Raw genomic sequence first — 12,518 nt, 5'->3', positions numbered from 1 at the left:
TTATTGTTATTAATAATGTGAAGTTACCTCCAGGAAACTAATTGTAAGTGGACCTGACCTTGCAGAAATTGGAGTACTTAAATTCTCTGCCTAGGTACTTGACACGTATTTATCTTGCTGGTTTAAAAATATTAATTGGAGAATGGTGGAAGGTACTGTCGTTAACAAATAAGGATGTCTGTGGCGGTCTTTTAGTCTATCCGCAGATTTTCTGATACACTTTCCTCCAAGAGGTGGGGCTCCATTCCCTCCCTGTGAGTATGGGCTGGATTCAGTGATTTGCTTCCAACAAACAGAATGTGGAAGTGATGGTGTGTCCCTTCTGAGCAAGTAAGAGACCTTGCTTCCTCCTCGCTGTGTCTGGGATCACTCCCTGGGGAGGGCACCGAAGCAGCACTCGGGAGAGGACAGTGAGGACCTGGCAGTGGGTGAGCCATCTGGGGAGAGATCCACCAACCCGCCTGACTTTCAGGTGACCGTGATCCTGGCCGACACCTTGAGGCAACCTCTTGACAGACCCTGAGCCAGGACTGCGCAGCTACGCCACTCCCAAATTTCTGATCCCCAGGAACTGATAATCAGTGTCTGTTGTTTAAGCCACTATGTTTGGAGTCATTTGTTAACACAGCAGAAGATAACTAACATGCTCTCTTTGGGAAAAGTTAAGGGCCCAGGGTGTGTCAAGTTGTTACTTTAAGTATAGAACGTAGTCTGCTTATTTGAAATTGCGTCAAGTCGGCATAAAATACCATATTACCTTTGTTCTCAGGGAAAGCGGCCCGAGATGCTCTTACCTTGAGGTTTAAGGTATCTCAAAGTAGAAGCACGTCCCAAGGTACATTTAGTAGGCCTCAAATTCCATTTCCTAGGGATATCAGGATAATTTTCTGGAAAGCTGAAGAGGCGAGTCCATAATGAAGCCAGAGGGCATGAGAAGGCTCTGACCCCGAGAACCGGTGAGGCGGCAGCGGGGCATGCTTTGCTCAGACCTCCTCCCTCAGCCGTGCAGCTGCTGACAGCTCGTTGTCACGACGGACTGTTGATGCTGCGTGCTGGTTACAGGCTCTCCGGTGAGCACGGTGCTGCGGAGACCGTAAAGGGCTTTCGAAAGCAGAGATGATCCTGTCTTGGTCTTGCTGAGCATCGCCAAGCCAGGCCAAGGTAAACTGCCTGCACTTGGCAGTGGCAGACACAGCCTGGCCAGCCTCCAGAGCCCACCCCTCGTACAAGGCTAGTGCGTGTGCTCGGACGCGAGTGTCAGAGCCAGCCCTGCAGAAGAATACCCAGGAGCAGTTCCAGGTCACGGGGTCAGGAGCCTGTGCTGCGACTGGGAAGGGGAGGCTGGGGAGGGGAATTCCAAAGGGGGACCTGCAGCCTTTTCCAAAACAGCTGCAAGCAGGGAGCAGGGCGGGATGGGAGTCGGCTGGTGTGGGTTTAGTCCTGGCCCTGCTGGTTCCTAACACTTGGGCCAACACCATCTCTGTGACCTTGGGATTTTCATCTGTAAAATTACTGGTATGGGACCAGATCTCAAAGGATGCCACAGGCCTGCCTTCCAAGTTCCTGAGGGACTTTTTCAAACAAAATGGTTTTCCGCCTTCCTCCCAATGGTTGAGACTCATGGCTGTAGGGAGCCCCTGTCCACAAGGGGAGTGTGGCACGTCCCGCCATCAGGCTATGGTGGGACAATGGCTGTGAGCCACGGAGTAGGATGATTTCAGAAGCGTTCAGCTCAGCCCTAGGACCTGATCCCCGAGACAGAAGTAGACCGGATTGCCTTCCCATCTTGGCAATTTCTCAGCCTCCATGTTGATGTTTGGAGACTTTCTGTCTTCAAAGTTACCTTGGATATCATCTGAAGCCAGCTAAGCTAAACAAAAGCAGCTTCATTTAACCTGTACCAAGGTGCCGTGGGTTGGCCATGCCCTCCTTTTAAAGCTCAGTGTGTATTACTTTCCTGCCAGGCCGTGTGCTAAGCCTTTGAGATGCATTCTCAATTCTCACTGCATCCTAATGCTCCCTATCAGGAAGATATAGTACTATTCGTATCCGTCTTTCAGATGAGGAAACAGGCTTGGAGAGGTTGTTGAGAGCCAATATGTGACTTCAGCCTTGTATGTGATCAAGCAATTAACAATTTTATTATGCTGCCGTCTTTTGGAGGTCATAGCCTCCCGTGAGGTGCCACTTTTTCTCTCCATGTCCCCCTTCCTCCATAGGAGGCATCAGGCAGGTGATGTACACATCAGGCAGGTGAGTCCATCCTCTCCAACATGTCAGCCCTGTGCTGGAATCTGTCCTTGTGGATTGCCTGCCTTCCGCACTCTTCCTGGTCCCTTTCACTCTAAGCTCAGTCAGTCATTTAGTTCAAATTCATCTTGCTTTCTTGTCCCAGGCCATCTTGACCTTTTGTGAGTTCCATCTCCATTAGCACTTTATGCGATGACTTCTGTCCACAAGTTCTGCCTTTCAGCTAAGTGTTCAGCCCCTTGAGCACTGGCACTGCTATAACTAGGGTCCCATCAGCTGCAGAGAAGACCTTGATGGAGACAGGCAGAGACTTCGCTGCTGGGCAGACAAGGGGGGATCCCCGTGAGCACAGCAAGCAGAGGAGACTGGAAAGACCTGCAGTGGGCACCAGGAACATTCATCTTCGAATTCCAGGGATCAGCTACTTGGCTGGGATTCAAGGCTAGACTCTTAGCCCAGTGGAATCTGAGTATCAAACAAAGAAGAATGTGGAGAGCAGGGGGCAGTTGGACCAGGAAGCAAGGAAAGGCTTGGTCCTAAAGAATAGTATTAGGACCATCCATGATATGAGGTCACATCAGGGCCCGTGTCAGAGATGACTGGGTGTTCTATTGCGGAAAGATAGGTCTCCAGTCCAGGCAAGACGTCCAGCTGTCATTGATACCTGGGTGGCCTGGTGGAGTGATCAGCGTGAGTTCTGAAATCACAACTCCCCTTTCCACCCTGAACTGGCTTATCTTGTGTAAGTCACTCAGCTGCAGTGACATGAGCCATTCTTAGGTGCATTAGTACAATGCCCTGCAGAGAATTAGCACCACAGTTGTTATTTCTTAGGCTTGGAAAGCCAAGCTCATTAGATGACTTACATGTCTGTTCCAGTATCTCTTAAATTACAGTGTTAATAGTTTCTACAAAAGAAGTTGAGGACTGGAGCAGGGGGAGAGGAAGAGATTCCAGAAGTAAGTATGGTGGGAAAAGCTGGGTCAAACAAAATTAAGTGGATAGCTTTCCTGTAAGACTTCCTAGAATCTTTAATGTGCTCATGTTCTTGTGAATCTCCCAGAGGAGTCCATATTTTATAGCATCTTCCAGACTTAATGACTCAATAACCCTTATAATCGAGGAGCACCTTGCAAGACTTTGAACATGTTTTGGGAAATGTTAGCCTAGCGCAATGCCTAGTGCTGTAAAGGCTTGTTTAATAATTTGAATAGTTGCAGGAAAACTTAGCAATCAGCCATCAGAATGCACTTATTTGTAAGAGTTGTTTATGAACTTCCTCAAGGCAGTCCAGTGCAGTGGTTAAGAGCATGGACTCTGGACCTGGTCATCCTGGCTGTGGGCCTTGCACAAGTTACTTGATCCCAGCTTCCTCTTCTGGAAAAGAGGGAAGATGATACAGAATCCTCCTGGGAAGGTAGCTGTAAAGATCTAATGAGTTAATAATACATTCGGTTACAACAGCGCCTGGGACGTTATAAGCGTGACATGTTAGCTGTTATTATTCCAGACAGAATGAATTCTAGGGAAGCTTTCAGGAATAAATTATTGACTGCTATTGTGATGCTAGCTTACCTTCTGTCCTGCATGTAACTTCCTCTTGTTCACACAAGAAGGTTGATTAGTAAACAGATACCACTTAAAGTCACTATCCCTTTTTAAGAACGAATGAACCTCAGACAGATGCTTTGCCTTTATGGCAAAATCCACATCTCATTAGATATTTCTTCTAATGTTCTATTAGGTGAAGATTAAACATTTCTTTTTTTTTTTCAGAGGCACTTTATCTTTACCTAGAAATTATTTTCTGACTAATAAAACACAAATTAGGATAACTCACAAAAGCACACACCTCAAAAAAAATGTTTTCGTATCAAAACACAGGCACAAATGCTAGCTGAAATTAATTAGGTGGCAGGAAAAAAAAGAACAAAGCTAAGAATTAAAATAATCTCACAGCCTGAAAAATAATTCTTTTCTTGCCACACATGGAAATATTTTAAGACATTTTTCTGTTATAAATCCTAATGTTACACCTGAGAGGCTGGATTGGAATTATAGAACCTCTGAGCTGTAAGATGTCAGAGAAATCTATCTTGTTTGGCAGTTGAGGAAACTGAATCCCACTCGGGGACTGATTTTGCCTAAGGTCACTAGCTGGTCCTGGAGAGACAGGCCTGGAACGTAGATGTTCCAGAGTCTTGTCCCGCAGCCTGCGGCAGGCCTGATGTCAGTCATGCAACCTGAGCAGAACTAAGGCCCAGCCTCTGCACGCCCCCTGCCCTGCTCCCGCAGGAGGCTTAGCTGTGAAAGAGGGTCTGGGGAGCGTCCCTAGCTCAGCTCTCCATCCAGAGGCCTTCAGCGCGGAGTCTGGCAAAACCCAGAGTGGCCCCTTACGTTGAATCTGTTTAGAGCACATTTCTGTGCTGCAGGTTACGGTGGACCTTGACCTGGGCTCTGCTGCCTGGATCCCACCCCCTGAGAGTCTGGTTTGATTTGCCATCAGGAGTTTCAAAAGCTGTAGACCCTCCTCCAGAGAACAGCCTTCCTGAGAACAGAGAACTCTGTGAATCACAGAAACACCCCATTTTAAGCTCCTTTCTGTTGTAGTTGGGAGCTTTGACGGACCAGCTGCTGTGCTGATCATAAAAATGTGAGTTGCTGTGCACTTCGGGACAGGCTTGCGTTGGAGAGTAGGGTGTGTCGGACCAGGTTGGGGGAGAGGAAAGTGGGGGTAGGCGAGATGGTCGGCCAGGATTTAGGGAGCACCTGCTGTAGACGAGGCCCTGCATACCTAGAGATGGAAAGACCTACCCGCCACCCTCACAGGGCTCACAGCTGGGCCGCCTGGAGACCAGAGGGAAGTTGACACGGGGTATTTTCTTGCAACCAAAAGTACGCTGATTAAGACACTTATGGGAAGGCACTGTGCAAAACAGTGCCTGGTGAACTCAGATAAATACGGTAGAGGCCCTGCCTTCATTTCAGTGTGTAGAGTGACAGGTGCTCAACCAATACTGCTCAGGGTACATGAGAGACGCCAGGGAGGAGGGCTGACCAGAGCCCCTGGGGAGTTCAGAGGACAGCGATGATGTGCAGTCTAGAGTAGGGGCGGGGCCGTCCAGGAAGGCTCCATTCACGCTTTCCTTTATCCCATCAATTCACCAAGCACCCACTAGGTCCCAGGCACTGTGCTGGGAGCCGGGGAGCCACTGAGGGGGCTCCAGTCACGTGGAGCAGAATAACAACAAATAATACAGGCTTTCTTCCATGCTGGGTGCCATTCATTGTGAGTTGTGGCCTGATTTTGGAGATGTTGAAATTTGGAAAAAGCCATGTTTTAGAATTAATGAAATTATGTGCCAATAGATAAACTGGAGTGCTTACAGTGGACCAGGCACTGCCCTAAGTACTTGCACGTGGTGATTTTTACTTAATAAAAGGCAGTTTTATGCAGTAACAAGTGGCTTGCACTGAGTTGGCTTTTGGGAAACACATGGTAAATAAGTGAAGAAATGAATGAATGAACACTAGAAAGCTAAATCCTCTGCCCCCACCCTTAGGCCATCTGTGGAAGAGAGTTTCTTGTCTAAGATCTTTACAGATGGTGATTTCAAAGCTTCAGTGTTACCAAGGGAACAGCCGCTAAGAGATAGGGGCTCAGTAATGATCCCATTTCTTATTTCTAAAAGGTCCAAAGAAGCAGGATTTTAAACGTGGTGGTGGGGGAGTGGGAGGGGGGAGATACAAAGAAACAAAAATCTCTGATCTTTAAAAATTACTACCCAGAATGCTAATTTCATTTTGAAGGGGGTTAGAGTTGCAAATCTTGGGTACCTTAGGAAAATCGGTTCCATTCATTGCATACAGAGTTCGGCATTAGGGTCTGCAGATCTAGACAATGGGAATTCTTGTCAGGTACCGAGGAATTCTTTTCTTGAAAACAGATCTCTGGGTGATTCTTACACACATTAAATTTTGAGAATTACTAATTTAGGCTTAGTCGCTGAAAATAAAGAGGCGTGTTTGCCACAGACCCTGGTGGAAAAACTTCAATAGGGACTGGGGTCTGAGGACAAAAGACCTGCTCAAACTGCTCTCTACTCCAGACAGCTTGTGGTTGGGCTGGAACTGGGGGAACGTTCTGTGGCTGATGGATCCTGAGGAAGGTCTGTCTCTGCAGGAAGGAGCGGCAGCCTCAAAACAGATCGTTGTGCTGCGACCTGTGGCAGCTTAATGAAGAGGCTCTTCCTTGGAGGAAGGTAGACCTAAGGACCCGGAAACGTCTGGAAAGCAGGCTGTGTCCCCAAGGGGACCCTGCTTATCCTTGGGAAGGATTTCAGTTGGGTGCTTTTTTACTGCATCATATTTAAAATACAGATTCCAAACGCTGCTTCCCTTCCCATATGTGAATTCCCTCCTAATCCTCACTCTTCAGCACAGGATGGAGTCATTGGCGGTGGTGCTGAGGAGACTCCCAGGTAGGGCAGCAAAGGGAACGATGAGTGGCCCACATTTCTCATGACCCTATCTCATCCTATGGAGACGCCTATCTGGGAATTTCAGGCAGGACTCATGCGAGAGGCATCTAACTCGGGCCTGGGAGATAGAGAGTCCTTCCTGGGCTTGGAAGCTGAGGACTGGAAATCGAGTTGTACTATACAGGCTATTAGACAGGACGGGGGTAGGAGAGCGCCATGGGAAAAGTGTACTTGGCCAAGGGCACAGCCTACGCAAAAGCCCAGGTGGTAAGTCAGGGCAGAGGACTTTGGGGGAATGGCCAGTCATTCTGGAGCCTAAAATGTGGAATGGGGAGTGTGCAAGTCTGCAACTTCTAGTTGGGCAGGTTGTTGACTGCTCAAGGATGCTTTGCTAAGGGTGAGAACCAAAATCCAGCTTCTCCAACCCGTACCCCTTAGCTCAGGGCTCTGTCCATTTTAAGGAGTCATCTAATTAGTACCAAGCTGCCCTTCCCTGGCCCAGTTGTGCAGCTGCAAGGCTGCATCCACCAGGGGTTGGGGTTGGGGGAGGGGGTGTCTTTATCTAATTCACACAAAGGTACTCAGTGGGCTGGCAGGAGCCAGGGGAGTGTGGAGTGACGAGAGCTGGTCATTAGGGACCTTGAAGTCATGATAGGGAATAGAGCAGATCCTGGGGAAGCCCCATGCCAGATCCCCTCACCCACCTGAGCTCTTCTGCAGCTGCAAATAGTTCCTGGCATGCTGACAGCTTCCCCCCATCTCTATGCTGCTCTGTCTGGGGGCTTTACCCAGCCCTACAGGAGTTCACTCAGCCAAGCTCGGGCTGCACCTGGGATGTGGGGACACTATTACCACTGGGGCCACCCTCAACCAGTGGAAGACAGGAGCAGTGGATAAATTCCACAGCCCGCCATTCATGGTGGAATGTTTCTGAGACATACTCTACATGATTCCTCAAAGAACATTCACTGGAATTGATCCTATTTGCCTACAACAGTGGGCAATTTACACTATTGTCTTTCTCCTTTTCCTCCCTCACTTGTGCTTCCTAGGCTCACCTCCCAAATCTATGACCTGCATCTAAGTTCTTGTCTCAGTGTCTACTTCAGGGGGAACCCAAACAAATAACAGGGTGTTTAGCCTTTACCTTGAAGACAGTGTAGAGTCACTGAAGACTTTTAATCAAGGGAATGATACGTAATTTCTTTTTTAAAAAGATCTCTCTGGATACAGTGTGAAGAATACAATAGTAGAGATAGAATATTTAGGGTAACGAGAGTCCAGGTGAGAGGTGGAGGCAGCCTGGACTCGGGTGAGGGCAGTGGGCATACACTAAAATGGAAGGATGAGAGAGACCAAGAGGTGGTGATCAATAGGGCTTCCTAACTGACTGGCATGGAGGCTGGGGAGTGTGGGTGAAATTGCCCAGGGAGAATGTGTAGAGTGAGAAGGAAAGAGAGCCCAGGGAGGGATCTTCCTTCTCACTCGAGCTGGCCTTTGAAAGATGGCGAAGACATTTTAGAAAACGTTTTTCCTAGTTACCCCCTGCCCCACCATCATTATAAAGATTATACATGTTCATTGTGAAAATGTGGAGAAATGATAATTCTTTAAATCCTATACTCCTATCAATCACCATTAAATTTCAGAGTATTTCTCTCCAGGGTTTTACTAACTGCTTGGCTACCTAGATAATAAGAATCAAGTCATATCGCATAGCATTTGGTACCCTGGCCTTTTTCACATATTATACTGTGGGCATTTCCCTGTCATTCTTTAAGAAAGCATAATTTTTAATGGCAACATAATATTTCATCATGAGCGTGCCATAAATTATTAAAAGATTTCTATTTTGTAGAGCTGTTTTTTCCACCTTTTTTTCCCACTATCGATGCCTATATGATGAAAGAATACATTACTAGGAGTGGAATTAAAATGATTAGATTAAGCGTATAGATCAAATGATTGGTAATCATTACCAAATTTCACCCTCGCAAAGTTGTACAAATATACACCTTCTACTAGCTTGGTGTGACAGCCTCAGGAGGGCAGGGATGTTAGTCTGTTTTGATCATTGTTATATTCTCTGCACCTAGAAAGTATTGGCTCCTAGTGGGTATTCAATAATTTCTGAGCGCTCAGAAATTACAAATGAATGAAAAGTGAGTGAATGAACCACACCCTCAGTATGTTGATTATAATTATTTATTAGATCTTTGCCAATTTGATCTTTGTCAGTAAGATTTCACTGTTGTTTCCCTTAATATTGCTTTGATTACTAAGTACCAGTTCACGTGTTTTCCTTTGGAAGGGCAGTGGCTAGCTTCGGCATTTGATAAGATCCAAGTTCACACACACTTCATAGCTGTGTGAGCTTGAGTCTTGCAAAATGCTTCACTAAACCTCAGTTACTTCGTTTTCAAATGGGCATGACAATAGTGCCTCCTTTATAGAATGACTGTGAGAGTGACTGACGTAATGTGCCTGCACAGAGCACAAATAAATGTTGCTTATGTTTTAAATTGATTATTTGTACTTTCACATCCTTTGCCCATTTTTTTCTATTTTGTAATTTATTTTAAACATTAAGGACCTTCACTCTCAGTCTGAGCGTTTACTGCAGACATTTCCCCACATTTCTGTCATTCTGTGTGTGGTGGCTTTCTTAATGCACCTACATGTTATTTCTACTCAAATCTGCACAGCTTTTCCTTTGTGATAATTTTCATTGCTTTAGTACTTAATTATTTCCTCATGCTGAGATCTTAAACATTTTTTAAGATTAATTTTTTCTAGGCTACTTTTAAATAGTTCTATAAATAGTTTGATGTGTCTGTTACTTATTTTAGGTAGACTAGTCCAGGTAGCAGTAACAAACCCTCAGATGCCAGTGGCCTGCATAACAAGTGTATTTGTCACTCAGGCCAGGTCTGTTCGGCTGTAGGGAGGGCCCCTGTCTAGTGACTCAGGGATCCATGCTCGCTCCATCTCCTGCTGCGGCTGCCTCGTCCGTCTCGTCCTGTGGTTGCTGAGGTCTTGGCAAGAAAAAGAAGGATGGAGGAAGCACACCAGCTTCTGAAGGCCTCAGCCTAGAAGTGACAAGTATTGCTTCTACTCACAGTTCATTGGCCAGAGCTAGTCCCAGGGGCCCAACACGCCACCAAGGAAGCTGGGAAATTTAGGAGAGCTTGTGGAACATTTATTGATGGGCACCAACTAATTCTGTTAGAGGGACTGAGTAAATAAACTAAGTTTTTTCTAGCCAATTGTTCCAGCATCCCTTGTCTTTTTTTTTTTTTTTCTGGTTGGGGGAGGTAATTAAGTTCGTTTATTTATTTGCAATGGAGGTACTGGGGATTGAACCCAGGACCTCGTGCATGCTAAGCATGTGCTCTATCACTGAGATCTAACCCCCCAACCCCGCCCTGCCACCAGCATCCCTTATCTTTTAATTTAGGGATATTTCTGTTACAGTAAAATTTAAAGAATAAAATAACATTTATATCCCCAAGACCCACCTTAACAACTATTAAAATTTCATCATGTTTGCATCCTTTTAGTTATTTTTAATAACAGCTTTACTGAGATATAATTCATATACTGTAAAATTTGCCCTTTTAAAGTGAACAGTTAAAGTGGTCTTTAGTATTTCCACAGAGTTGTGCAACCATTACCAGTATATAACATTAGAACATTTTCATTGCCTCCAAAAGAAACACTGTACCCATTAGCAGTCACTCTTTGGTGTCTCCCTCTCCCCAGGCCTTGGCAACAGCTCATCTACTTTCTGTCTCTATGAATTTGCCTATTCTGGATATTTTTTTGCATAAATGGAATCGTATAATACGTGGCCACTTGTGACTGGCTTCTTTCACTTAACATACTGCCTTTCAGGCTCATTCACATTATTGCAAGTATCTTTACTTATTTCATTCCTTTTTGTTGCTAAATAATATTCCATTATATGGATATACCATTTTTTGTTTTTGTTTTCTTTTGTAAATTTTTAAATTTTTATTTATATTTTTTCCTCTTTTGAGATACAATATTTTTAAATCAATTCATAGTTGATGGACAGTTGAGTTGTTATCACTTTTTTGGCTGTTAAGGATAATGCTGCTATGAACATTAATGTACAAGTTTTTGTGTAAACATATGGATTTAGTTCTCTTCGGTCTATACTAAGGACTGGAATCATGACATCATATAGTCATTCTAGGTTCAACTTTTTGAGAAACTGCCAGATTTTTTTCTACACAGTGTATTCTGCTGTGGTTGGGTAGAGAGTTCTATGGATATCTTTAGGTCTAGTTGGTTTATAGTGTTGTTCAATAATTTAGCCTCCTCCTTAATTATCATAGCTCTTCTTCGTTCTCTTTCCTTTTCCAGAATTGTCCTTGCAACTCATCTATGTTTATTTTTCCTTATGAACTTTGGAAGTAACTTGCCTAGTTTAAAAAGCATTCTGTTGGTATTTGTTTTAAGAATGTATTATAGTTAAAGATTAATTTGGGGATTTAACATCTCTATATTTTGGCATAGTCATATTCAAATACAATATATTTGTTCATATAGATTATTGTTTAAATTATTACATCATTTCAAATTCCTCTTGTGTAATCCTAGCCCTTTCTTTGACATTAAGACAGCTTGTCATCTTAAATTTTGAAGAACCTTAGGAGAGAACAAGGAGCCCTCATGTATTAATTAATTAATTAATTGACTAATTTACTAATTAAAAAGCATTTGAGATCAATTATGTGCAGGTGATATGCCAGGTGCTGAAGATACAGTGGCGAACAAATTAAAAAATGACCCCTGTCCCACAGAGTGTATGATCTATAAATAGATACTATTTAATTCCCAGCTGTTTACTGTCTCTATGTCTTCTGGTGTATTTAGCATGATTTTTCCTCAGACTCTTTCTTGGTTTGGGTTTCCCCAAAAGTGCACCCTGAGATAAGCATTTGAATGTGGGTGGTTTATTCGGTGAGGGAGAGGGAGTAGAACAGTGGAAGTGAGGAATGCCAGTAAGGAATGTGTAAACGAGCAGGTTACCATGGCAGACAACAGAGGGGTGGGTGCTCAATTCTGCTGGACACTTTCTGAGAGACTTTACAGAAAATACTCTGAGTCAGCCCACTGGGAGGCAAGGAAACTGGACAGTTCCTCTTTCTCATTGGTTGAGGGTTGCTCCTGGGAGCTTTAACTCCCTGGCACTACTTATGACCTGCCCTGTGTGCGCAGCCAAGAATGGTCCTGCAGGCAGAGAGTGTCCTCAGGCACAGGAATGCAGGTACTTGAGGAAGGAAGCCAGAGATGACGGGGGACTGTCCATGGAAGAGGCAGGTGATCTCAGAACTGGGCTGAGGGTCATGGGTGGGGCAGTGATGCTGTCTACTACAGACACTGTCCATCTGGAAAAGGGAGAAATCTTTGCAAAGTGTATTTACATAGACAGAGGGGGAGATAATGGAAGAGAAAAATCATGCAGTGTGAAAAGTCTGTGTAGCTCAGAGAAGAATCACAACAGTATGGATGAATCACAATCCAGATTTCACGTTCCACTTTGAGTTGTTAGTGAATCAGTTGTTACTTGATAATGGCAAGATTAATGGATTGGATTAGTCCAAAATCCTTTTGGATTTTGTATGTTGGCAAGATTTTTTTCTACAATGCTTTCATAGGATGACAGAAATAAAGGATTTTTTTCTTATATAAATTTTAACTTTTGTCTATTTTAATATTTTAATGGGAAAAATGAAAAATAATAAATATCACGTCAAA

This window comes from Camelus bactrianus, chromosome 19, assembly GCF_048773025.1.
Source record: "Camelus bactrianus isolate YW-2024 breed Bactrian camel chromosome 19, ASM4877302v1, whole genome shotgun sequence".
NCBI classification, from domain to species: Eukaryota; Metazoa; Chordata; class Mammalia; order Artiodactyla; family Camelidae; genus Camelus; species Camelus bactrianus.
This window is presented reverse-complemented; position numbering follows the sequence as displayed.